Genomic DNA, 23,818 nt, shown 5'->3' with positions numbered 1-23,818 from the left:
AGAGTCTCCTGATGGTTTCATGTTGACCAGTCAACAGAGTACTGAATGTTCTAAGAATAAGATACCCTTATAATACATAGAATTGAAAGAAAACGATGTAAGAATAGAAACAGAAAATTTTTATTATTTATATATAATATAATATATATTATATATAATATATTTTATTATATATAATATAATATAATATATAATATTATATGTATGTATAAAATATATATATTACATCCCAATCACAACTTCCCTCCTGTCTCTCCTCCCAGTCCTGGCCTTATAAATCTCCCTCCCCCCCCCCAATTACTCCCTTCCCTTCTCCTCAGAGAAGGGGAAGGCCCTCTTGTGTACCACCCCACCCTGGGACATCTGATCCCAGCAGGACTAAGCACCTCCTTTCTCACTGAGGCCCAACCAGGCAGTTTAGGTGGGGGAAGGGGATCCAATGCGGGGCGACAGAGTCAGAGACAGCCCCTGCTCCAATTGTTAGGGGCTCCACATGAAGACCAAGTTGTGCATCTGCTACAAACGGCAGGGTGGGGGAAGCTAGGTCCAGCCCCTGCATGCTCTTTGGTTGACGGTTCAGTCTCTGTGAGCCTCCATAGGCCAAGGTTGACTCTGTAGGTCTTCACTCCTCCAGCTCACTGGATTCTATCCTTAACTATTCCACAGACTCACCGAGCTCCGTCTGAGGTCTGGCTGTGAGTTTCTGCATCTGTTTCCATCTACTGCAGGATGAAGCCTCCCAGGAGACAGTTATGCTAGGTTCCTGTCATAGATGTCTTTCTGGGTCTCCTCATTCAGGATGATATTACCAAGTTCAAAACATTTGCCTGCAAAAATCATGTCTTTGTTTTTAATCGCTGAGTAATATTCCATTGTGTAGATGTACCACATTTTCTTTATCCATTCTTCAGTTGAGGGAAGTTTCTGGCATTATGAATAGCTGTTATGAACATAGTTGAGCAAGTGTCCCTGTGGTAGAGTGGGGCATCGTTTTGGTGTGTGCCCGGGCGTGGTATAGCTGAGTCTTGAGGTAGAACTATTCCCATTTTTTTGAGAAACTGTCAAATCGATTTCCTTAGTGGCTGTACACGTTTGCACTCCCACCAGCAATGGGGGAGTATTCCCCTTGCTATGCATCCCTGCCAACATCTGCTGTCACCTGAGTTTTTGATCTTAGCCATCCTGACAATGTATATGGAATCTCAGAGTCATTTTGATCTGCATTTCCCTGATGACTAAGGGTGGTGAACATTTCTTTAAGTGCTTCTCAGACAGTCAAGATTCCACTGCTGAGAATTCTCTGTTCAGCTCTGGACCCCATGTTTTAATTGGGTTACTTGGTTTGTTGATGTCTAATTTCTTGAGTTTTCTAATATTTTGAATATTTGTCCTCCGTTGGATGTAGGGTCGCTGAAGATCTTTTTCTTGTCTGTAGGCTGCTGTTTTGTACTTAGCCTTTCAAAAGCTTTTCAGTTTCATGGGGTCTCACAGAATGATTCAAACAACAGAAAGAATACAGTAATAAAAATATTACAAATTGAGAACCTGCTCTGTGTGTGTGTGTGTGTGTGTGTGTGTGTGTGCACGTGCGAGCATGTGCACGCAATCCAAGGCTTATTCTAAATATGGGGCCACAAGAGGCTGATTGTTCATTTTTCTTGACAGTTACATGTGCAAGGTAAATGAGCCAGGAAAGTGTCGGCACCTCGGTGTATTTTTGACTTTCTTGTCACAGGTGAACTGTCAAGAACTACTGCTGCCTGGAAAGCAGGTCATGTGCGATCTGCACAGCAGCTGTGGCACCGCACCACCCCAAGCATGGCAGTGCCACATGGATTTTAACTTCCAGAGTTGAATAGTGGTCCATCCATTTAACATGTAAATCCGATATGTCCGGAAGGAGATTTTGATAACCGTGAAGATTTACAGTGTATGGAGGCAAGAAATATGGGGAGACCCTGTACCTGTCATGAACCTCAAACAGCTCTAAGAATGAGTTTATTTAAATTATACGTATCATATTTATAAGTTTTTGAATAACTGAATAATCTTATGATAATGGATCCACTCCCAAACTACAAAATCAGGTCTATCCTGTCTTGGTCATAATTTGTTTGCACTTTTTGTATTTTCTATATTTCTGTTCTCACCATCAAGGATCCAGGTTTTATAAAAGTGGATTTATCTCTGAAATCCATGCCTTCAGAATTGTCCTCTCATTTGTGGTAGTAATCCCCCTGGGCTTTAGTTCAATTATATATTCAAGAGCCTTTACATGTAACAATTAAAATGTTTCTGTGTTGATGGTATTCCCTGCTGGGCACCATTAATTACTCTTACATCCCAAGACACCATTGATCATTTCAAACCTAAGAAGTTTTTATAGAAATTATGCACACACTAGTTTAAAAGATTAAAACCGTTCATCTTCAACATTGGCAGTACAAGTGAGCTTTAGTTTAAAGAAACAAACCACATTGAGATTCCATGAAAATGATTCCCTTGTGCCTGCCACAAGCATTAGGATGTTTCCCAGGGGTATAAGCCAATCTGGCCAACTAAGTCCCAGAACAGACACTGGGACCAGGATGGGAGGGTCCTGTACAGGGTTTCATCCATGGCCAGACCCTGAGCTCCTGAGGCAGCTGCTCGGTCATTTTTTCTATTTATTTCCTCCTCTTTGGAGGACCACACTGTCAGGAACTTCTATCCACAGCCTGGGGGGGAAGCCAGGCTGGTGAAGCAGAGGGTAAGTGTTTCATTTTTCAGTGTTCCCAGAGGAAAAATAGAACAAAACCCATCTTATTACTGGGAATAAATATGTTGCAAACACACATTAAACTTAAAAGAAATAAGGCATTATAACTCAGGGAGAGAAAATTGTCCCTATCTTGAAATGTGGTTTACTCCCTGCAGGGTTACAGAAGGACACATGAATTCTATCTCCTACTGTGGGTCAATCACCCACAAAGTTCTGTGACTTTGGGTTGAGGGGAAATGATGAGCCTTGTGAGGACCTATGTACACTAGAGCCTACCCACAATCCCCAGAGTGAATGGTTCCTTCATTAACCTAAGTAGCCATGCCCCAAGTCTTCTATGTCCTCTCCCAAGATAACTCCTGTCTCAAAAGTCTGTGTAAAGGGGTCATAACATCACCAATTGTTAGTATAGTGTAGTGAGTCATATTGGATTTGGGCCTGGCCATTTTGTGACTGTATAGCTCAAAGTGGCTACGTGACTCTTGGCCACACATACTCCTCTAAGAGCCTCTTCCATGAATTTATGGCACAGGAAGATAACATTCACAGGATGCTTCAGCCTAAGCAAAAATCAGTTATCTCCTGAGTCAACACCCGGTGTCTCCACCACCTGACCTCATCGCCTGACCTCTTAGCCTCCAGCTATCACTGCCTATAACCTCATCTCCCCCTCCTTCATGTTTCACAAAGGTCATTCCCCCTACCTGAAAGCCTTAAAAGCTGTAACGTTCATCCCAATAAACGAGACCTTGACAATAGAATCTTGCTTGGTCTCCTTCTCTTCACCCCCATTTGGCCCACAGGTAGAAAGCCTCTTCGGGACCCTGAATAACTGGGTCCCCGCTGGCGGGGACAGTATAGGGCTAGGGGCATGGCTCCTTGGGAAAGTGCTTGCCTTAAAAGCATTAGGACTTGAAGCTAAGTGCATGCATGTTTGTGTGTTATGTGCAAATGCACTATTGATATTAATATACATATATGTATATGGAGTCCAGAGGACTTCTTTGGGTGTCCTTTTTCGGGCACTATCCATTTTGTTAGAAATATTTTTTGAGACAGGACCTCACTGTGTAGTCTAGGCTAGCCTGGAATTTTCTCTGTGGATCAGAAATGGTAGTATATGCTTGCAATCCCAGGAGAAAATATACACAAGTTGATCCTTAGGAATAGCTGTCCAGCCAGCCTGGACTTCTTCTCAAGCTCCAGGCCAGTGAAAAACCCTGTCTCAAGAATAAAAGATGGTCTAAGGTGGAAGATACATCTCCCCAAGCAATGTTCTTGGACCATGTGTAATGAGACTGCTATCTGAATAAAATACTAGCTGTCAAAATAAATAAATAAATAAATAAATAAACAAACAAATAAATAAAGGATGAATGTGACAGGCACGCTGCATATGCTTTTAATCCCAGCACTCAGGAAGCAGAGGCAGCTGGATCTCTGGGAGTTGGAGTAAAGCCCAAACTGAGAAAAGACAGAGGGTGTCAGAAGGGATGATAAAAATGTATCTATTGTATCCATGTATGAAACTCTCAAAGAATAAATAAAACAGTGTTATTATATTTGTTTAAATGTTTTTTAAAGACGAACCATCCTAAGGTAAGAAAAATCAACTACAAAAAGGCATGGCAATTAGAAAACACAATTTTAGCAAACTACAAGAAGAATCTCAAGAATACAACATTGAAGTAAAAAATCTAGTGTGGAAAAAAATCCGCATGAGCTCACTTAGACAAAACTGACAGGTGTACAATGAGCAAACTTCTCATCACGTGCATGTAGACTTATAGCATTCAATATCCTCAAAGACCATAGCACAGCTCCAGAAAAACAACACTGTTGCCAAAGGCAGAGACTTTGTGTCTCTATGACAAAAGACCCAGCATAAATGACACATATTAGCTCCTTGTCTCAGATGTCTCAGCCCATGGCACTCAGCTCCACAGACTGTGATCCCATGGTGAGACAGAAGAACATCACGGCACCAGTGTCAAAGGCAGAAGCTCTACACTCATGCTGACAGGAAACAAAAGCGAGAAAAAAGTGTGATGATTTTCTGTGTGTCCCCTTCCTACTCTATGTCCTCTCCCATGTGTCCCCTTCCTACTCTGTGTCCTCTCCCGTGTGTCCTCTTCCTACTTACTCTGTGTCCTCTCCCATGTGTCCCCTTCCTACTCTGTGTCCTCTCCCGTGTGTCCTCTTCCTACTTACTCTGTGTCCTCTCCCATGTGTCCTCTTCTTACTTACTCTGTGTCCTCTCCCATGTGTCCTCTTCTTACTTACTCTGTGTCCTCTCCCCTGTGTCCCCTTCCTATTCTGTGTCCTCTCCCCTGTGTCCTCTTCTTACTTACTCTGTGTCCTCTCCCCTGTGTCCCCTTCCTACTCTGTGTCCTCTCCCGTGTGTCCTCTTCCTACTTACTCTGTGTCCTCTCCCGTGTGTCCCCTTCCTACTCTATGTCCTCTCCCCTGTGTCCCCTTCCTACTCTGTGTCCTCTCCCCTGTGTCCTCTTCTTACTTACTCTGTGTCCTCTCCCCTGTGTCCCCTTCCTACTCTGTGTCCTCTCCCGTGTGTCTTCTTCCTACTTACTCTGTGTCCTCTCCCGTGTGTCCCCTTCCTACTCTATGTCCTCTCCTTTTTATTTCCATGCTGTAGAGCAGGTCTCACCCAATCAGAGACTGTGAACTTCTAGAGCTCCTTCTAGAGCTCTCTTTCTACTTCCTGAAAAGCCTTCTCCAAGCTGACCACTCAGAACTACTGGTCCTTTGTCATGTACACAATAATGACACCATACTCTGTCACCACAACATTGAAAACCCCAAATGAGTCCTAGCTGGACTCCTGTGTGCCTAAAGGGAACAACCCTTTAATTGGATCTAACTTGAGTTTGTGTCTTTTCTCTGCCACAGAGCCTGGTCGCATTTTATAAGCGTGAGATAGTTAATATGTGTACCAGGGACTATCCCACACCTCAGCCCTCACATGCTGACAAGCTCTAATACCTGTCTATCACCTCAAGAGCAATAAAACTAATGGATTGAGTAGCTTGGCCTCAGGAGCCACCATGACTCCCAACTGTATAGGGATTAAGCCGAAATCTTCCAACTTTGCATCACGTTCTGACAATAACAGAGAATCATCTTGTCAGCCTTAAGTCAGGAAGAGAAGCCGATTAGTCACTCAAAACATGTGGATGGTAAGTCAGAAAGTGCATTTATGTGCAGAACCCAACAGGTCTCCCCTCTCTGTGATACTCTCTCTTCAGGTGCAAAAAAAAAAAATAAAGACAGAAGAAAAAAAACACAAAACCAAAAATTATTCTTCTAAATGCTTTTTGGTCCAGTGGATAAAACAAAAACCGGTAATTCAAGATTTGAAAAATGAGTAAGGTTTATGCGGATTAGCTACTATTATATAATAAATCAACCTGATAAAAAAATTGTATTACTTCTCCTTATTCCAAAGAAGGTTCTGGCTAACGTTTCTCATTAGATTGCAGTCAGATGGTGGCTGGAGCTGGAGCAATAACAATGTTCTTTGTTTTGTCTCTCCATGCAGCCTGCAGTTCTCCCATATGGTCTGAGTGTCTATGACATCGGATCCTCTCAGCAGGCGGGCTACCTGCCAGGCAGCTCAGGATTCCAGTATCAGGGCTTCTTTAAAGCCAGATATTTCCTCTTTAGACCTATTCCCCTACAATGGTTCCTTTTAATTATCAACGAGACAAAATGTAAACATCGATAGAGAAGAAAGTCTCAATGTAGGATTGCCTAGAACAGCCTGTCCTGTTGGCGCGTCTGTGGGGGGTTTCTTGATTATGTTAGTTAATGTGGAAACTCCAGGCCACTCTGGGTGGTACTATCCCCTAGGCTGTATAAGAAAGAAAAAAGTGAGCTGACTAGTAAGCATGTATGTGCGCATTCGCTCTGCTCTTTTTCTCTCACTGTCTTTTAACTACTTCTGTAAGAACATAAATAGAAAGATACATTAAATAATTTCATGTTACATCACAAATAATTCTCAAATCATTTTTACTTTGAAATTTTGTTTTTATTTTCTTATGCAAAAAACCATAAAACTGTGGCTTTCCTCTTAAAGGAAGGTGCTGAGTAAGGATGGCACAGGGAAATACATCTGTGCTTAGTCCCTGTTTTTGTAACTTCCGAGCTGTTTGCAGGGCATGTATTTTGAGTTTGCTTTCCTATTTGTCTTTTTTTTTATTATTGGATTTTTTATTTACATTTCAAATGTTATTCCCTTTCCCAGTTGCCCAGCCATAAGCCCCCTATCCCCTCCTCCTCCCCTTCTTCTATGAGGGTGTTCCCCTCCCCAAACACCCCCTTCCCATCCCCCCTGACATTCCCCTGCACTGGGAGGTCCAGCCTTGGCAGGACCAAGGGCTTCTTCTCCCATTGGTGCCCAAAAGGCCATCCTCTGCTACATATACAGCTGGAGCCATGGGTCTGTCCATGTGTATGTAGTCTTTGGGTAGTGGTTTAGTCCCTGGGAACCCTGGTTGGTTGTTATTGTTGTTCTTATGGGGTTCAAGCAACTTTGGCTCCTTCAATCCTTTCTCTAATTCCTCCAATGGGGATCCTGTTCTCAGTTCAATGGTTTGCTGCTAGCATTTGCCTCTGTATTTGACATGCTCTGGCTGAACCTCTCAAACGATAGCTATATCAGGCTCCTGTCAGCATGCATTTCTTGGCTTCATCAATATTATCTAGGTTTGGTGGCTGTATATAAATGGGCTGTATACCCAGGTGGGGCAGGCTCTGAATGGCTGCTCCTTCAGTCTCTGCTCCATATTTTGTCTCCATATCCCTCCTATGAATATTTTTGTTGCCCCTTTTAAGAAGGACTGACGAATCCGCACTTTGGTCATCCCTCTCCTTGAGCTTCATGTGGTCTGTGCATATTTATCTTTTTTTTAATTGGATTTTTTATTTACATTTCAAATGTAACAGGGTCCCCATTGGAGGAGTTAGAGAAAGAATTAAAGGAGCTGAAGGGGCTTGCAACCCCATAAGAACAACAATACCAACCAACTAGAGCTCCCTAGGACTAAACCACCATCCAAAGAGGACATATGGTCAGACCCATGACTCCAGCTGCATGTATAGCAGAGGATGGCCTTGTTGGGCATCAATGAGAGGAGAAGCCCTTGGCCCTGCCAAGGCTCGATGCCCCAGTGTAGGGGAATGTCAAGGTAGGGAGGCAGGAGGGGGTGGGTGGATAGGGGAACACACTCATAGAAGCAGGGGGAGGGAGAAGAGGTGGGGGTTTATGGATGGGAAACAGGGAAAGGGGATAACATCGTTCCCTCTGCTCTTAACCATGAATATGATGAAGCTAGCTGTTTTAAATTCCTTCCCCGCTTGACTTCTTACATTGATGGAATTGAGATAAAATAAATCCTTTCTGCCCCCACCAGCGGGGACCCAGTTATTCATGGGGGTCGAGGGGGAACCCATACCTTCAGGAGAACGGGCGAGAAAGAGGAGCGAGACCAAGCAGTGTCCTTGTCAAGGTCTGTTTATTGAGAGGAGTGTACAGCATTTAAAGCTCTGAAGCAGGGACTGAAGCTTGGGAGCGGGGGATGGGGGGAGTACTGGAAAGTGCCCAAGGACATAAGGTGAATCATTAGACCGCAAGATGTTCTTCTTCTTTGAAAAAGTCAAGCCCTTCTCAGAAATCTACTCAGGGCAGGGCTCTAGCTTTGCCCAGTCTGGCGATCCGGTCCCAGTCCCCGACACCTTTCTCCGGGACATCCTTCTCTTCCCCCTCTGGCAACTGTAATACAGCTAAACGTCTACGTAATTACAAATAGGAGAGAGTGAATTGTCATCTTTGTGTCCCCAGAGCCTAGCCCAGTGCCCATATGCACATTTAGCTAAGGGTCACTCAGTGAAATGAAGGTATACAAGGGATGCTGAAACAACGCAGAATGCACAACCAAATCCTAGAATATGCCCAAAGACCAGGAAATAATTCAAAATAGATGTCACTAATCATCCAAAATTATAAATGTCACTTTAAATAAAAATCCCAATTCTTCTAGATGAGGCTAATTCTACTTCCAGCAACAAATGAGAAAATATAGCCCAAACCCCTACAAATCTGAAGATTATTTGAATAAATTTCAGTTATATAGCCAGAGCACCATCTACATATTTATTTAAAAACAGTCCTCACTTTTGTGGGCTTCATTACCGGTTACAGAGAGAATGCTACACTGAATACATAAACTTCATCTGCCCACTTCTGGTCCCACCAGCTGAGGACCAGACACCCATACATCTTCCTTGGCTTGTAGTTAATACTTTAGAAGCTTGCCTTCACAGAGCTGTGTGAGCAATTTCTATTAATAACAATGTTACTAGAAAGGAGTTATGGACTTGTTTACTCAACCCATCAGAGCAGATCCCTCGGATAAGCTATGCAAACATACTGAGCTTCAGTTCCTTCAGTTAAAAGAGCAGAAGGGCAATACCTTGTATATTTGATATAATTTATTTCAAGTTGTATAATATCCTTCCTACCTAGTCAGTGATAAATAGTTTGCAGATGGTAAGGGTGAGGAAAATCTCTTAATTGGCTAAATTTTATTATCTCTAGCCACACTGTCCTCTATGAATAGTCATTTTGTCAATGCCAGTTTTAAGGTCTTAATGCATGCTACCATCCAATGATGTGGTTGGTTTTCTCAAGCCTTTGTTTCTGACTCTTAATAATTCAATAGCAGTGGGACACACTTGTCCCTAGTTTAGCTTAGTTGCATTATGCTCCGGTGGAAATCGAGTTTTACACAGACACGTTTTCAAAGGTTTTGGAAATTTTAGGTGAATTACATTCACAAAGCCACCCATAATCCGTTTTCTGGCATGTTCAGAAAAGTAAAAGTGGGACCAGCAAGATGATTCCATGGGTCAAACAACCACTGCCAAGCCTGACAACCCGAGTTTTATTCTAGGACCTACATGATAGAGAGAACAAGACTCCTAAAAGTTCTCCTCCTCTACATGTGCGCTCTGTGTGTGTGTGTGTGTGTGTGTGTGTGTGTGTGTGTGTGTGTGTGTGTGTGTGTGTGTGTGTGAGAGAGAGAGAGAGAGAGAGAGAGAGAGAGAGAGAGAGTTTTAAAATCTAAAACTACAGGCTGGGAGATGGTTCAGCAGTTAGGAGAGCATTCTGTCCTTGCAGAGGACTTAGTTCTGTTCCCAGCATCCACATCAGGTTACTCACAACAGCCTGTCTGTCACTCCAGCTCCAGTGGTTCTGATGCCCTCTTCTGGCTTCTGGTTTCTGCAGCCACCTGCACTCACAAGTCATACAGATTCAAACAGATAATTAAAATAATTTAATCTTAAGGGTAGTGTATCTTATCTCTTTAAATGTGGAACTTCAACTTTGCATCATAAATGTGTTGGTACTTTATGGCATCGCAATAAAGGAAGGCTAAAACCTCCCCTATCACTTAGTTATTTTTAATCAATGGCTCTCAAAGACAGTAATACCAGTGGTTGCACTCTCTCCTGGAATATAAGAGGGCCCTTCGAGCTGCAGTTTAAGGGGCTGCTCATGCCAGCATTCTCTGGCTGGAATCCAGTTTGACAGTTCAGATGAGAGCAGTTGGCATATTTGCACTGCCTACAACACTCTATAACATGAATATTTACAATGAGAATTCTCATTTCTGCCTCTGCTCCTGCCATTGCAACAATTACAATCAGTAAAATGTTTTTTAACGACCCAGATTTCCACTCAATAAACTCATTTTATATAAAACACATCCCGTCTTAACATTTCCTGCTCTGCAGTCATCTAAGCCCGAGTTTCTGCCTTTGGGAATTTGCTAATGGATGTTGTCTGTCTATTCGACTCTTCTGTTTTAAATGTGGAAGATTGGTTTATTTCCTTTCCTGCCTTGATTTGTTTGTTGTGCAGTGATTTGCTATTAATATTTAAACATACTCTTCAGATACTATCTCTAATGACTAATATTTCTTACAAAACAAATTATATAGCAATTTATTGCACAAAGAAAATCTACCTATTTTACAAAGTATCGAAATGACATTAAAAAAAAAACTAATCTTAACGTTTAGCCACCTGGTAAACAATATCTCTCCCCCTTATTTTAAATACCATCAAAACATAACTTCATGCTTCTGAAGCTGTCAAAGACCATAAAAGAACCATTTTTCCTGTGTTTTATGCCTATGGATATTTTCTGTAATTGGAAAATAAATGGAGATGTTAAAGATTTTTAAAGTACTTGCTCATTTAAAATAATTATGCAATGTATGATGGCATAAATAACATTTCTTTAGAAAAATGGTTCTCTGTTCAGAACAAAGAAATTTTAATGAAAAGATCAGCACTGATTTACATTTTGGCAAAAACCATTAATGTCTGGCTTGATGAGAGAACAGCTGGATTCCAGTATTTTCTCGGCATTTGATGAGTTTAGTTATGCTATTCTGATCGAAGGCTGTGATGGTTGGAATGAGAAGCGTCCATGAGAGGAGGGTATATTTAAACACACAGTGCCCACTTGGTAGTGCTGTGTCCCCGCCAGCGGGGACCCAGTTATTCAGGGTCCCAAAGAGGCTTTCTACCTGTGGGCCAAAATGGGGGTGAAGAGAAGGAGACCAAGCAAAAGTTCTGTTGTCAAGGTCTCATTTATTGGGGTGAATGAGACAGCTTTTAAGGCTTTCAGGTAGGGGGAGTGTCCTTTGTGAAACACAGAGGAGGAGGAGGAGGTGCGGATATAGGTAGTGATAGCTGGAGGCAAAGAGGTCAGGCGGTAGACGATGAGGTCAGGCGGTGGAGACACCGGGTGTTGATTCAGGAGGTAACAGGTATCTGCTAAGGGAGCTGAGGCATCCCTTGAATGTTATCTTCCTGTGCCATAAATTCATGGGAGAGGCTTTCATCCAACAATCTTAAGACTTAAGGCAGTCATCTTAGGGGTGAGTCTCTGTGGCCAAACAGCCCAGAGTCACCTAGTCACTTTGAACCATGCAGTTCAAAAAGCGGCTAGGCCCAAATCCAATATGGCTCCCTGCAGTGCTGTTGCAGAATCTTGCTGTTGCGGAGAAAGAGTGTGTCACTACTGGTGGCCTCTGAGAATTTACAGCCTTGTCCCACTTCCAGTTCTCTCTGGGCTCTGTTGTTTGTAACTGGAGAGATGATCCCTCAGCTCTCGGCTCCCGTCACCACGCCTGATGCACCATACCTCCTCACCACGACAGACTCTTGTCCTCTGAGACTGGAAGCCAAAATGAAAGGCATTTTCTTTCATAAGTCATGGAACTTCATCACAGCCTCAAGAAATAATTAACATACTGTAGAAAGCAGTTAGAATAACTGTTTCTTGTGGCATTAATAAAACGGGCAGAAGTGAGATTCAGGGAAACAACGCAAAATGTGGAAATAAATAGATTAAACTACTATGGAATTATTACCTTGTTTGGGATGTGTCAAATGTCTAGTTTAAGGTAAATGGAGCTAGAGAAGGCTCACGACACTGTGCATGCATGTGCACCAGTGGTCACATCCCCAGGACTCATAGGCAGGCAGAGTAGCCGGCACTCCCAGCACGCAGAAGGTGGAGACAGGGTGCCTGGAGCAAGCTGGCTCCCTAGAAAGCATAGAAGTGATGAGCTCGGGTTCAGGGTGCATGCACACACACATTAAAGCATGGATACATACACATGCACAGCACATGTACACGCAAATGATAAACTGTAAAAATCCAAGGGTATGAGTTGTGATCTCAACTGTAATTACTAAAATAATAATGTAGAACTATTTGACCAAAACATGACAGCAAAGAGAAAATGGAATATCAAAAAAAATTGCTTAATGGACTGAAGGCAGAAAAGGGCAGGATAATTATAGAAAAGATGAATATATCTGAAAGGAGAGACAAAGGCATATTGATGTAATGCCACTAATAATTACTAGCAGAGGTGGCAGGCCCTGTGCTGAACATTTTGCATGGATATTTCATTTTCTCCTCACAACAGTGCAATAGATAGGAACTGCTAATTTCATTTTATTATTAAAAGGAAAGCCAAGGCTTTTAGCAAGAGGCAGAGTCGGCACCCTGAATAGAGCTGCATGACCACAAAGTCTAGCAATTCTATTAATCCCTCCACATATAAGCAAAACTAAGACCGCTGACAATGAAGTCTACACATGAGGAGCTCTGTGCACTGTGGGAAAATGTCAGTGACACACTCAGCTCACTGGCTACAGAACGCAATGACTAAAGAGTATCATACTCAAATTGCTTTAGCCCACACTTCCGTAACAGAATTACGACAGGCTTTAAAATATATATAAACAGTTTTAGGATGAAATGTTCTATAGATATCTGTAAAATCCATTTTGTTCATTATGTCTGTTAGTTTCACTGTGTCTCTGTTTAGTTTCTGTTTCCATGATCTGTCCATTGATGAGAGTGGGGTGTTGAAATCTCCTACTATTATAGTGTGAGGTGCAATGTGAGATTTGAGCTTTAGTCAAGCTTCTTTTATGAATGTGAGTGCCCTTGCATTTGGAGCATAGATGTTCAGAATTGAGAGTTCATCTTGGTAGATTTTTCTTTTGATAAGTATGAAGTGTCCTTCCCTATCTTTTTTTTTTTTGATAACTTTTGGTTGAAAAGCAATTTTACTCTAAGAATGGCTACTCAAGCTTGTTTCTTGATATCATTAGCTTGGAAATTTTTTTTCCATCGTTTTACTCTGACGTAGTGTCTGTCTTTGTCACTAAGGTGTGTTTCCTGAATGCAGCAAGATGCTTAGGCCTGGGCTGGAGAGATGGCTCAGCGGTTAAGAGAACACTGACTGCTCTTCCAGAGGTCCTGAGTTCAAATCCCAGCAACCACATGGTGGCTCACAACCATCTGTAATGGGATCTGATGGTCTCTTCTGGTGTGTCTGAAGATAGTACAGTGTACTCATATACGTAAAATAAATAAATCTAAAAAAAAAAAAAAAGATGCTTAGGCCTGTTTACTTTTCCAGTCTGTTAGTCTCTGTCTTTTTATTGGAGAACTGAGTTCATTGATATTAGGAGATAATAAGGAATAGTGATTGTTGATTCCTGTTATTTTTGTTGTAAGAGGTGAAATTATGCTAATGTGGCTATCTTATTTTGGGTGTGTTGAAAGAAGATTACTTTCTTGCTTTTTCTAGAGTGTGGTTTCTCTCCTTGTGTTGGAGTTTTCCATCTATTATCCTTCGTAGGACTGGATTTGTGGAAAGATATGGTGTAAATTTTGTTTTGTTGTGGAATATCTTGGTTTCTCCATTTATAGTAATTGAGAGTTTTAAAAGAAAAGAATATGCCTTCTTCTTACCACCTCATGGTACTTCCTCCAAAATTGATCATATAATCAAACACAAAACAGGCCTCAACAGATACAGGAAGATTGAAATAATCCCATCCTGTAAGATCACCATAGACTAAGGCTGGTCTTCAATAACAGATAAAGGACAGAGAGCCCACATACTCGTAGAAGCTGAACAATGCTTTACTTAATGATAACTTGGTCAAGGAAGAAATAAAGAAAGAAATTAAAGACTTTTTAGAATTTAATGAAAATGAAGGCAAAACCTACCCAAACTTATGGGACACAATGAAAGCAGTGCTAAGAGGAAAACTCAGAGCTCTGAGTGCCTCCAAAAAGAAACTGGAGAGAGCAGCTTGACAGCACATCTGAAAGCTCTAGAACAAAAAGAAAGCAAATACACCAAGAGGAGTTGACAGCAGGAAATAATCAAACTCAGGGCTGAAATCAAGCAAGTAGCAACAAAAAGAACTATACAAAGAATCAACAAAACCAGGAGCTGGTTCTTTAAGAAAATCAACAAGGTAGGTAAACCGTTAGCCAGACTAACCAGAGGGCACAGAGAGTGTATCCAAATTAACAAAATCAGAAATGAAAAGGAAGACATAACAACAGAAACTGAGTAAATTCAAAAAGCCATCAAATCCTACTACAAAAGACTATACTCAACAACACTGGAAAATCTGAATGAAGTGGACAATTTTCTAGACAGATACCAGGTACCAAAGTTAAATCAGGATCAGATAAACCATGTAAACAATCCCATAACCCCTAAAGAAATAGAAGCAGTCATTAAAAGTCTCCCAACCAAAAAAAGCCCAGGGCCAGATGGTTTTAGCGCAGAAGTTATCAGACCTTCAAAGAAGACCTCATACCTATACCCTTCAAACTCTTCCACAAAATAGAAACAGAAGGAACACTACCCAATTCCTTCTTTGAAGTCACAATTATGCTTATACCTAAACCACACAAAGACCCTACAAAGAAAGAGAACTTTAGACCAGTTTCCCTTATGAATATCAATGCCAAAATACTAAATGAAATCCTCACAAACCAAATCCAAGAACACATCAAAACGATCATCCATCATGATCAAATAGACTTCATCCCAGGGATGCAGAAATGGTGCAATATATGGAAATCCATCAACATTATCCACTATATAAATAAACTCAAAGGAAAAAAATGCATGATAATCTCATTAGATTTCTCTCCAAAGCATTTCTCACCATCTAATACAACATTCAACACCCCTTCGTGTTAAAAGTCTTGGAAAGACCAGGAATTCAAGTCCCATACCTAAACAGAGTAAAAGCAATATACAGCGAACCAGTAGCCAACATCAAACTAAATGGAGAGAAACTTGAAGCAATCACACTAAAATCAGGGACTAGACAAGGCTGCCCACTCTCTCCCTACTTATTCAATATAGTTCTTGAAGTTCTAGCCAGAGCAATCAGACAACAAAAGGAGGTCAAAGGGATACAGATTGGAAAAGAAGAAGTCAAAATATCACTATTTGCAGACGATGTGATAGTATACTTAAGTCACCCCAAAAGTTCCACCAGAGAACTACTAAACCTGATAAACAACTTCAGCAAGTAGCTGTGTGTAAAATTAACTCAAACAAATCAGTAGCCTTCCTCTACTCGATGGATGAACAGGCTGAAAAAGAAATTATGGAAATGACACCCTTCACAATAGTCACAAATAACATAAAATACCTCAGTGTGACTCTTGCCAAGCAAGTGAAAGATTTGTATGACAAGAACTTCAAGTCTCTGAAGAAAGAAATTGGAGATCTCAAAAGATGGAAAGACCTCCCATGCTCATGGATTGGCAGGGTAAATATAGTAAAAATGACCATCTTGCCGAAAGCAAGCTACAGTTTCAATGCAATGCCCATCAAAATTCCAACCCTATTCTCCATAGAGTTAGAAAGAACAATTTGCAAATTCATTTGGAATAACATAAAAGCCAGGATAGCAAAAACTATTCTCAACAATAAAAGAATATCTGGGGGAATCACCATCCCTGACCTCAAGCTGTATTACAGAACAGTCGTGGTAAAAACTGCATGGTTTTGGCGCAAACACAGGTAGATCAATGGAATAGAATTGAAGATCCAGAAATGAACCCATACACTTATGGTCACTTGATCTTTGACAGTGGAGCTAAAACCATCCAGTGGGGGAAAATAAACAGCATTTTCAACAAATGGTGCCGGTTCAACTAGAGGTCAGCATGTAGAAGAATGAAAATTGATCCATTCTTATCTCTTTGTACAAAGCTCAAGTTCAAGTGGATCAGGGACCTCCACATAAAACCAGATACACTAAAACTAAGAAAAGAGAAAGTGGAGAAGAGGCTCAAACACATAGGCACAGAGGAAATTTTCCTGAACAGAACACCAGTGGCTTATATTCTAAGATCAAGAATTGACAAATGGGATCTCATAAAATTGCAAAGCTTCTGTAAGGCAAAGGACACTGTCAATAGGACAAAATGGCAACCAACAGATTGGGAAAAGATCTTTATCAATCCTACATCTGATAGAGGGCTAATATCTAAAATATACAAAGAACTCAAGAAGTTAGACTCCAGAGAGCCAAATAACCCTATTAAAAAATGGGGTACAGAGCTAAACAAAGAATTTTCAGCTGAGGAATATTGAATGGCTGAGAAACACCTAAAGAAATGTTCAGCATCAGGGAAATACAATCAAAACAACCCTGAGATTCCACTTCACACCAGTCAGAATAGCTAAGATCAAAAACTCAGGTGACAGTAAATGTTGGAAAGGATGTGGAGAAAGAGGAACACTCCTCCATTGTTGGTGGGATTGCAAGCTGGTACAACCAACCACTCTGGATTCAGTCTGACAGTTCCTCAGAAAATTGGACATTGCACTACCTAAGAACCTAGCTATACCACTCCTGGGCATATACCTAAAATATGCTCCAACATATAACAAGGACACCTGCTTCACTATGTTCATAGCAGCCTTTTCTATAATAGCCAGAAGCTGGAAAGAACCCAGATGTCATTCAACAGAGGAATGGTACATTTACCCAATGGAGTACTACTCAGCTATCAAAAACAATGACTTCAGGGTTGGGGATTTAGCTCAGTGGTAGAGCGCTTGCCTAGCAAGTGCAAGGCCCTGGGTTCAGTCCCCAGCTCTGAAAAGAAAAAAAAGAAGGAACCAAAAACAATGACTTCATGAAATTCATAGGCAAATGGATGGAACTAGAAAATATCATCTGAGTGAAGTAACCCAATCACAAAAAAAAAAAACACACACACACATGGTATGCACTCACTGATAAGTGGATATTAGCACAAAAGCTTGGAATACCCATACAATTCACAGACCATATGAAGCTCAAGAAGAAGAAAGACGAAAATGTGGGTATTTCATTCCTTCTTAGAAGGGGGAACAAAGTACACAGGAGGAAATACAGGGACAAAGAGTAGAGCAGAGACTGAAGGAAAGGCCACCTAGAGACTGCCCCACCTGGGGATCCATCCCATATGCAGTCATCAAACTCAGTCACTATTACTGATACCAAGAAGTACTTACTGACAGGAACCTGATATGGATGTCTCCTGAGAGGCTCTGCCAGAGCCCTACTGATACAGATTAAGATGCTTGCAGCCAACCATCAGACTGAGCACAGGGATCCCTATGAAGGAGTTAGAGAAAGGACTGAAGGAGCTGAAATAGTTTGCAACCCCATAGGAAGAACAATAATAACAACCAACCAGGACCCCCCCGCCAGGTTCCCAGGGACTAAACCATCAACTAAAGAGTACACATGGGAGTACCCATGGCTCCAGCTCCTTTGTAGCAGAGGATGGCGTTGTCTGGCATCAATAGGAGGAGAAGCCCTTGGTCCTGTGAAGGCTTTTTTCCCCAGTATAGAGGAATGCCAGGGTGTTGAGGAGGGAGTACATGGGTGGGAAGGGGAACATTCTCATAGAAAAAAGGGGAAGGGTATGGGAAAAGGAGGAAACCAGGAATGGGGATAACATTTGAAATTTAAATACATAAATTATCCAATAAAAATGTATAAGAACAGAGCTCTATTTCCTATAGTTCTGAAGGCTGGGAAGTCCAAGGTCAAGACACAGTCAATTCAGTGACCTGGAGATGACCAGTCCCATTTCCAAGGTGGTACTTTGATGATCCTTTACATGGGGGAAGGCAGAAGGTCCAACCAGACAAATCCTACGTGAAGCATCTTTTCCACTGGCTTTAGTCCCACTCATTAGAGAAAAGACAATATGGCTTTAATCAACTCATAAAAGTATCACTTCTGAAAATTATGACATTGGCAACCCCTGAGCTTTAGAGAGGAGAATATCTATAAATCACAGTGTGTGGGTGTGTGTGTATGTGTGTATGTGTGTGTATGTGTGTATGTGTGTGTATGTGTGTATGTGTGTATGTGTGTGTATGTGTGTATGTGTGTATGTGTGTATGTGTATGTTTGTATGTGTGTATGTGTGTGTATGTGTGTATGTGTATGTTTTTATGTGTGTATATGTGTGTCTATGTGTGTATGTATGTGTGTATGTATGTGTGTATGTGTATGTGTGTATGTGTGTATGTGTGTGTGTATGTGTGTGTATGTGTATGTATGTATGTATATGTGTATATGTTTTAAAATAATTTCAAAAACTACAATAAATATACTAACAACATTTTATGTTTTATATAGATGTATATATACAACGTAAGAGTTTGGTCTCCTTCTGTTGTTTCTGTCTATCCATGTATCTGTTATGCCAAGGCATGATATTTGGAGAAAATTTTACTTCGAAACAGTTACATAAGTACTCATGGTATTGATTTACTCGAATGGCAATGCCTTCTTTTTAATATTAGGCAAAGTTTTGAAACCTAGTGACAGAAAGTAATAAAAGTCGTTCAATTTAAATCAGTATGTAGCCACACTTAAATTTTCTAAGAGTTATGAAACTTTGAAGAAAAACAGAATGAGAGGAGAGAGAGAGAGAGAGAGAGAGAGAGAGAGAGAGAGAGATTGCAAAACTTAAGAGAAAATGTGTGTTACTAATATATTACAGCACTGTGGCTTTTTAAGTTCAGAAATTTCTAACAGGCTTATGTAACATAATGCGTTCACCCATTCATTGTTGTTTAATCTTGTGTTAGGCAGGCTGGAGGAGGGTCATGCCTGTGTTTCTCTTTCCTCTGAGGGTGAGTTAAAGACGGCTTGCTTGGTTCTCATAGCTGGGGCACACAGATCGAGGTGTCTGTGAAATCCTTTGGCACACCCTGTGGATATTGGAATATCCAGGGATTGTTCAAATCTTCCTGATTGTAGGATTCTGAATAAATATCTCAACACACCTCACCATGATGAGAAAAGACTCATTCACTGGAGCCTGATGAGAGAAGGAAGAATAGCAGAGCAGGTGAGCTGCACAGGTGCGCACAGTAGGTACCCAAGACCAGCCTGTACTTCTGCACTTTAGAATTGCTCTTGGCAGCTCTAAGTCCGTGAGCATCATTAGCTGTGGCCAGCAGAGCAGTGGCCTCTGCTGGTTCTGCGTCTATGTTCACAGACATGCAGTGATCCTGACTGAAAGAGGGACAGATTGAAATTAGTACAGTCAAGGTGGGCCATCTCAGAAAGCTTAATAAGAGATAGCTGGGTGTCTTCTAATGCCAAAAATTCAAAATTCTTGAAGAAAACATTGTACAAGCCAGGTGATTACACGCGTTGGGGTAAGGCAGGAGAATCAGTAGGACTCTAAGGCCAGCCTGAGCTACACTGTGAATTCCAGGACGACCGGGGTATAGAGTGAAACTTTGTTTCAAAATACTAGTGAAAAGATTGATGAAGCTAGAAAATGCATGCTGAAAGGGACCGGGTATAGATCTCTCCTGAGAGACACGTCTAGAGCATGTCCAATACAGAGGTCAATGCTAGCAGCAAATGACCGAACTGAGAACAGGACCCCCTTGGGGGAAGTATTGAAAGAGTTGAAGGAGCTTGCAACCCCATAAAAACAACAATGCCAACCAACCAGAGCTTCCAGGGACTAAACCACAACCAAAAGACTGTACATGGACTGACCCAGGGCTCCAACTGCATATGTAGCAGAGAATAGCCTTGTTGGGGCACCAGGGGAAGGGAATCCCTTGGTCCTGCCAAGATTGGACCCCCAGTGCAGGGGAATATGGGGGTGGGCAATAAGGGGGATGTATAGGGGGAATACCCATATGGGGGAGGGGGAGGGGCAGGAATAGGGGCTTATGGACAGGGTTTATGATTTAGAGCTGCCAAGAGCAATTCCTGGGAAGTGGAATAACGTTTGAAATGTAAGTAAAGAAATATATCTAATAAAAAATTTTTAAAAAGAAAAGAAAAACAACAAAAAATTAAATTAAATTAAATTGTAAAAAGATAAATACATAGAAAAGAAAGAAAAAAATCTGCCAGTCTCAAATTATTCCATGTGTTGTTTTTACTACTTATTTGTCTATCTATGTATGCATGTATGTAAGTATCTATGTTGCATGTATGTGTGTATGTATGCATGCATGTATGTATGTATGATGCATGCATGTATGTGTGTATATATGTATCTAAGTATCTATGTATGCATGCATGTGTGTATGTATGTATGCATGCATGTATGTATGCATGCGTTCATGTATGTGTGTATATGTATGTATGTATGCATGTATGTGTATATGTATGTATCTAAGTATCTATATATCTATGCATTATACATATGGTCTAGTTTCCTTTCTGTTGCTGAGGTCAAACACTCCATCCAAAAGCAGCTTGTTGGGGAGAAGGTTTATTTGCCTTATACTTCCAGTTCATAATCCATCATTTGGGGGAAGTCAGAGCAGAAACTCAAGGCAGGAACATGGAGATTCAAGCCCCATGGTAGGAAGCATGGAGGAACAGTGTTTGCTGGCTTTTCTCTGGTTCAATCGTTCACAAGCTCATGCGTACTTAGCTTCCTTACATAGTCCAGAAACACTTGCCTAGGGTTGATGCTGCCCATAGTGGGCTGGGCCCTTCTGCACCAATTAATAATCAAGGTGGGGTTCAGAGTAACCACCCGGGGTGGATAGTCAGCAGTTAAGAACACTGGCTGTTCTTTCTAGGTTCAATTCCCGGAACCCACGTGGCAATTCACAACTGTCTATAATTACAGTCCCTGTAGATCCAATTCCCTTTTCTGGTCTCTGTGGGCATCAGACATGCATGCGGGCATACAGACATACATGCAGGCAAACACCCAGATAATCCCCCACAGATATGCCACAGGGCTATCTGATCTAGGCAATTCCTCAGTGAAGGCTTTTCTCTCAAACAACTCTAGGCTTTCTAGTTGATAATTAAAACTAGAAGAATGCACACAAGTGTGTGAGTATGTGAGTGTGTGTATGTCATACATTATTTGAGTTAGTTTCCATTCAGATCCTTAAATATTCTCAATCTCCACATGCCTAGTACTACGCTAGATTCATTGGGGTATTCAATTAAAGTCCATGGCAAAAGCTGGTATCCTGTGGAACCCGTCCTTCCTACAATCAAAATACATGTGAATAAGCCCATAAAATTTTAAGATAGACAATTATGAAAGAGAAAGTCATGCTTTAGAAAGAGTAGCAAAAGAAGATGGAATGTTCGCAAAGGAAAACTGAGGAAAGGACATCCAGTCTCCTTGATATGCGTCTAGTCCTTCACTATCTAAGAATGTAAACCAGGAAACCATGTCTGAGATCATCGGGAAGACTGGCCTGTCCGGGAAAGTAATTGGTGAGAAGTAAGAGGCTGTGAGATGCCCATCACTGCAAGCTTACCTCATCGATGTGGAAGCATATGGAAGCAGTTACAGACAGCTTTTCACTTAGGCCATTGACCAGGTAAGCCTTCGTAGTTAAATTGGTATTGCCCCATTTTGCAGACAGAAAACTATAATTCACCCCAAGTCCTGCAGTTAGTAAGTAGTGAGAGGCCCAGATTCGATCCCAAGTCTCTCTGTTGCTAAATTACCCATGCTCCATATGGCCTAGATAAGTGAGGAAGGGAAAGCCAGATCAAACCTCAGAAATTATAGTTTCCAGGTAAATAGAAAATTATAGCATGGCACCTATACAATGGAATTTCATTCAGTCATGAAAAAAAACTATGAAATTTGCAGAAAATGATAGATCTAGAAACTGCTATATTGCTAATTACTAAATTAACCCAGACTTAGAAAGGCAAATAGTGCATTACTTCCTCACATCTGATCCTAGCTCATAAAAAAAAATGTTTACACATGTGGATGTAAATGTGTCAGTTATGAAACAAGAGGACCATGAGAAGGGAAACAAATTCATTTTCACCATTGAGGATCAGTGGGCAAGTCAAAATGGTCTGCAAGTTCCAGAATCTTCTTTCATGGTCTCTGAGGTCTCACCATACCCTGGGGAGCTTACACACCTGCTGTGGTCATAAGACAACAGAGTAGTGAAGGTGTTCCTGACCCCGACTGTCTTGACCAGAGGTCAGGTCAAGATTGGCCTTTAGATACATGTTGCTTTGCAGGTTAGCATAATAGAAAGTTATGTTCTAATAACTCTGTGGGAAAGCTGGTCTCTCATGAATGCACTTTACAAGAGAAAAGAAGAAAACAACAGCACCTGGTGTTGACTGCTCACTGGGAGGTTTTAACAAGTGCCAAGTTTGAATATATGTTGACACCTGGTGGCTAAATCTAAGCTAACTTTCTATTCCAGTGTTATAAGAATAAGAAGATAAATGCTTGTGGTGGCCTTCCCACCATGTTGTTTCCCCAAACTGAAATCATATCTAAGTCTTTTCCCTGACTAGAAAAGCCCCCAAGATTACAAGCTGGTACAACCACTCAGGAAATCAGTCTGGAGGTTCTTCAGAAAATTGGACATTGACCTGAGGACCCAGCTGGGCATATACCCAAAAGATGCTCTTACATATAAGAAGGACACATGCTCCACTTTGTTCATAGCAGCCTTATTAATAGCCAGAAGCCAGAAAGAACCCACACGCCCCTCAACAGAGAAATGGATGCAGAACATGTGGTACATTTACACAATGGAGTACTACTCAGCTATTAAAAACAAGGACCTCATAAAATTCATAGGCAAATGAATGGAACTAGAAAATACCATCCTGAGTGAGGTAACCCAGTCACAAAAAAACACACATGGTACGCACTCACTGATAAGTGGATTTTAGCCCAAAATCTCAAATTACCCAAGACACAATCCACAGACGACATGAAGCTCAAAAGAAGGAGGACCAAAGTGCGGATGCTTCAGTCCTTCTTAAAGGGGAACACACATATTCACAGGAGGAGATATGGAGACAAAGTTTGGAGCAGAGATGGAAGGAACGACCACTCAGAACCTGTCCCACCTGGTGACCCAGCCCATATACATACAGCCACCAAACCCAGACAATACTGCTGATGCCAAGTGCATGCTGACAGGAGCCTGACATAGCTGTCTCCTGAGAGGCTCTTCCCGAGCATGACAAATACAGAGGTGAATGCTAGCAGCAAATAATTGAACTGAGAATGGGGTCCCCATTGGAGGAGTTTGAGAAAGGATCGAAGGAGCTGAAGGGGCTTGAACCCCATAAGAACAACAATACCAACCTACCAGAGTTCCCAGGGACTA

The 23,818-nt window shown here is 41.5% G+C and overlaps 1 long non-coding RNA gene across 1 annotated transcript in view; it reads right to left on the bottom strand.

Moving 5' to 3' along the window:
- Positions 1 to 11,421: 11,421 nt before the first annotated feature.
- LOC120096308 (uncharacterized) overlaps positions 11,422 to 23,818 on the bottom strand; it is a 30,546-nt gene continuing 18,149 nt past the window's right edge. Inside the window, exons 5-6 of the long non-coding RNA XR_015635589.1 lie at positions 12,227 to 12,402; positions 11,422 to 12,030 (exon numbers count right to left, since the gene is read on the bottom strand). This is a non-coding gene — a long non-coding RNA (uncharacterized LOC120096308). The remainder of the gene's footprint in view (positions 12,031 to 12,226; positions 12,403 to 23,818) is intronic.

Source organism: Rattus norvegicus, chromosome 13 (genome assembly GCF_021556685.1).
Source record: "Rattus norvegicus strain SHRSP/BbbUtx chromosome 13, alternate assembly SHRSP_T2T, whole genome shotgun sequence".
NCBI lineage: Eukaryota > Metazoa > Chordata > Mammalia > Rodentia > Muridae > Rattus > Rattus norvegicus.
The sequence above is the reverse complement of the archived record's forward strand: the minus strand, read 5'-3'. Positions and strand labels throughout refer to the sequence as shown.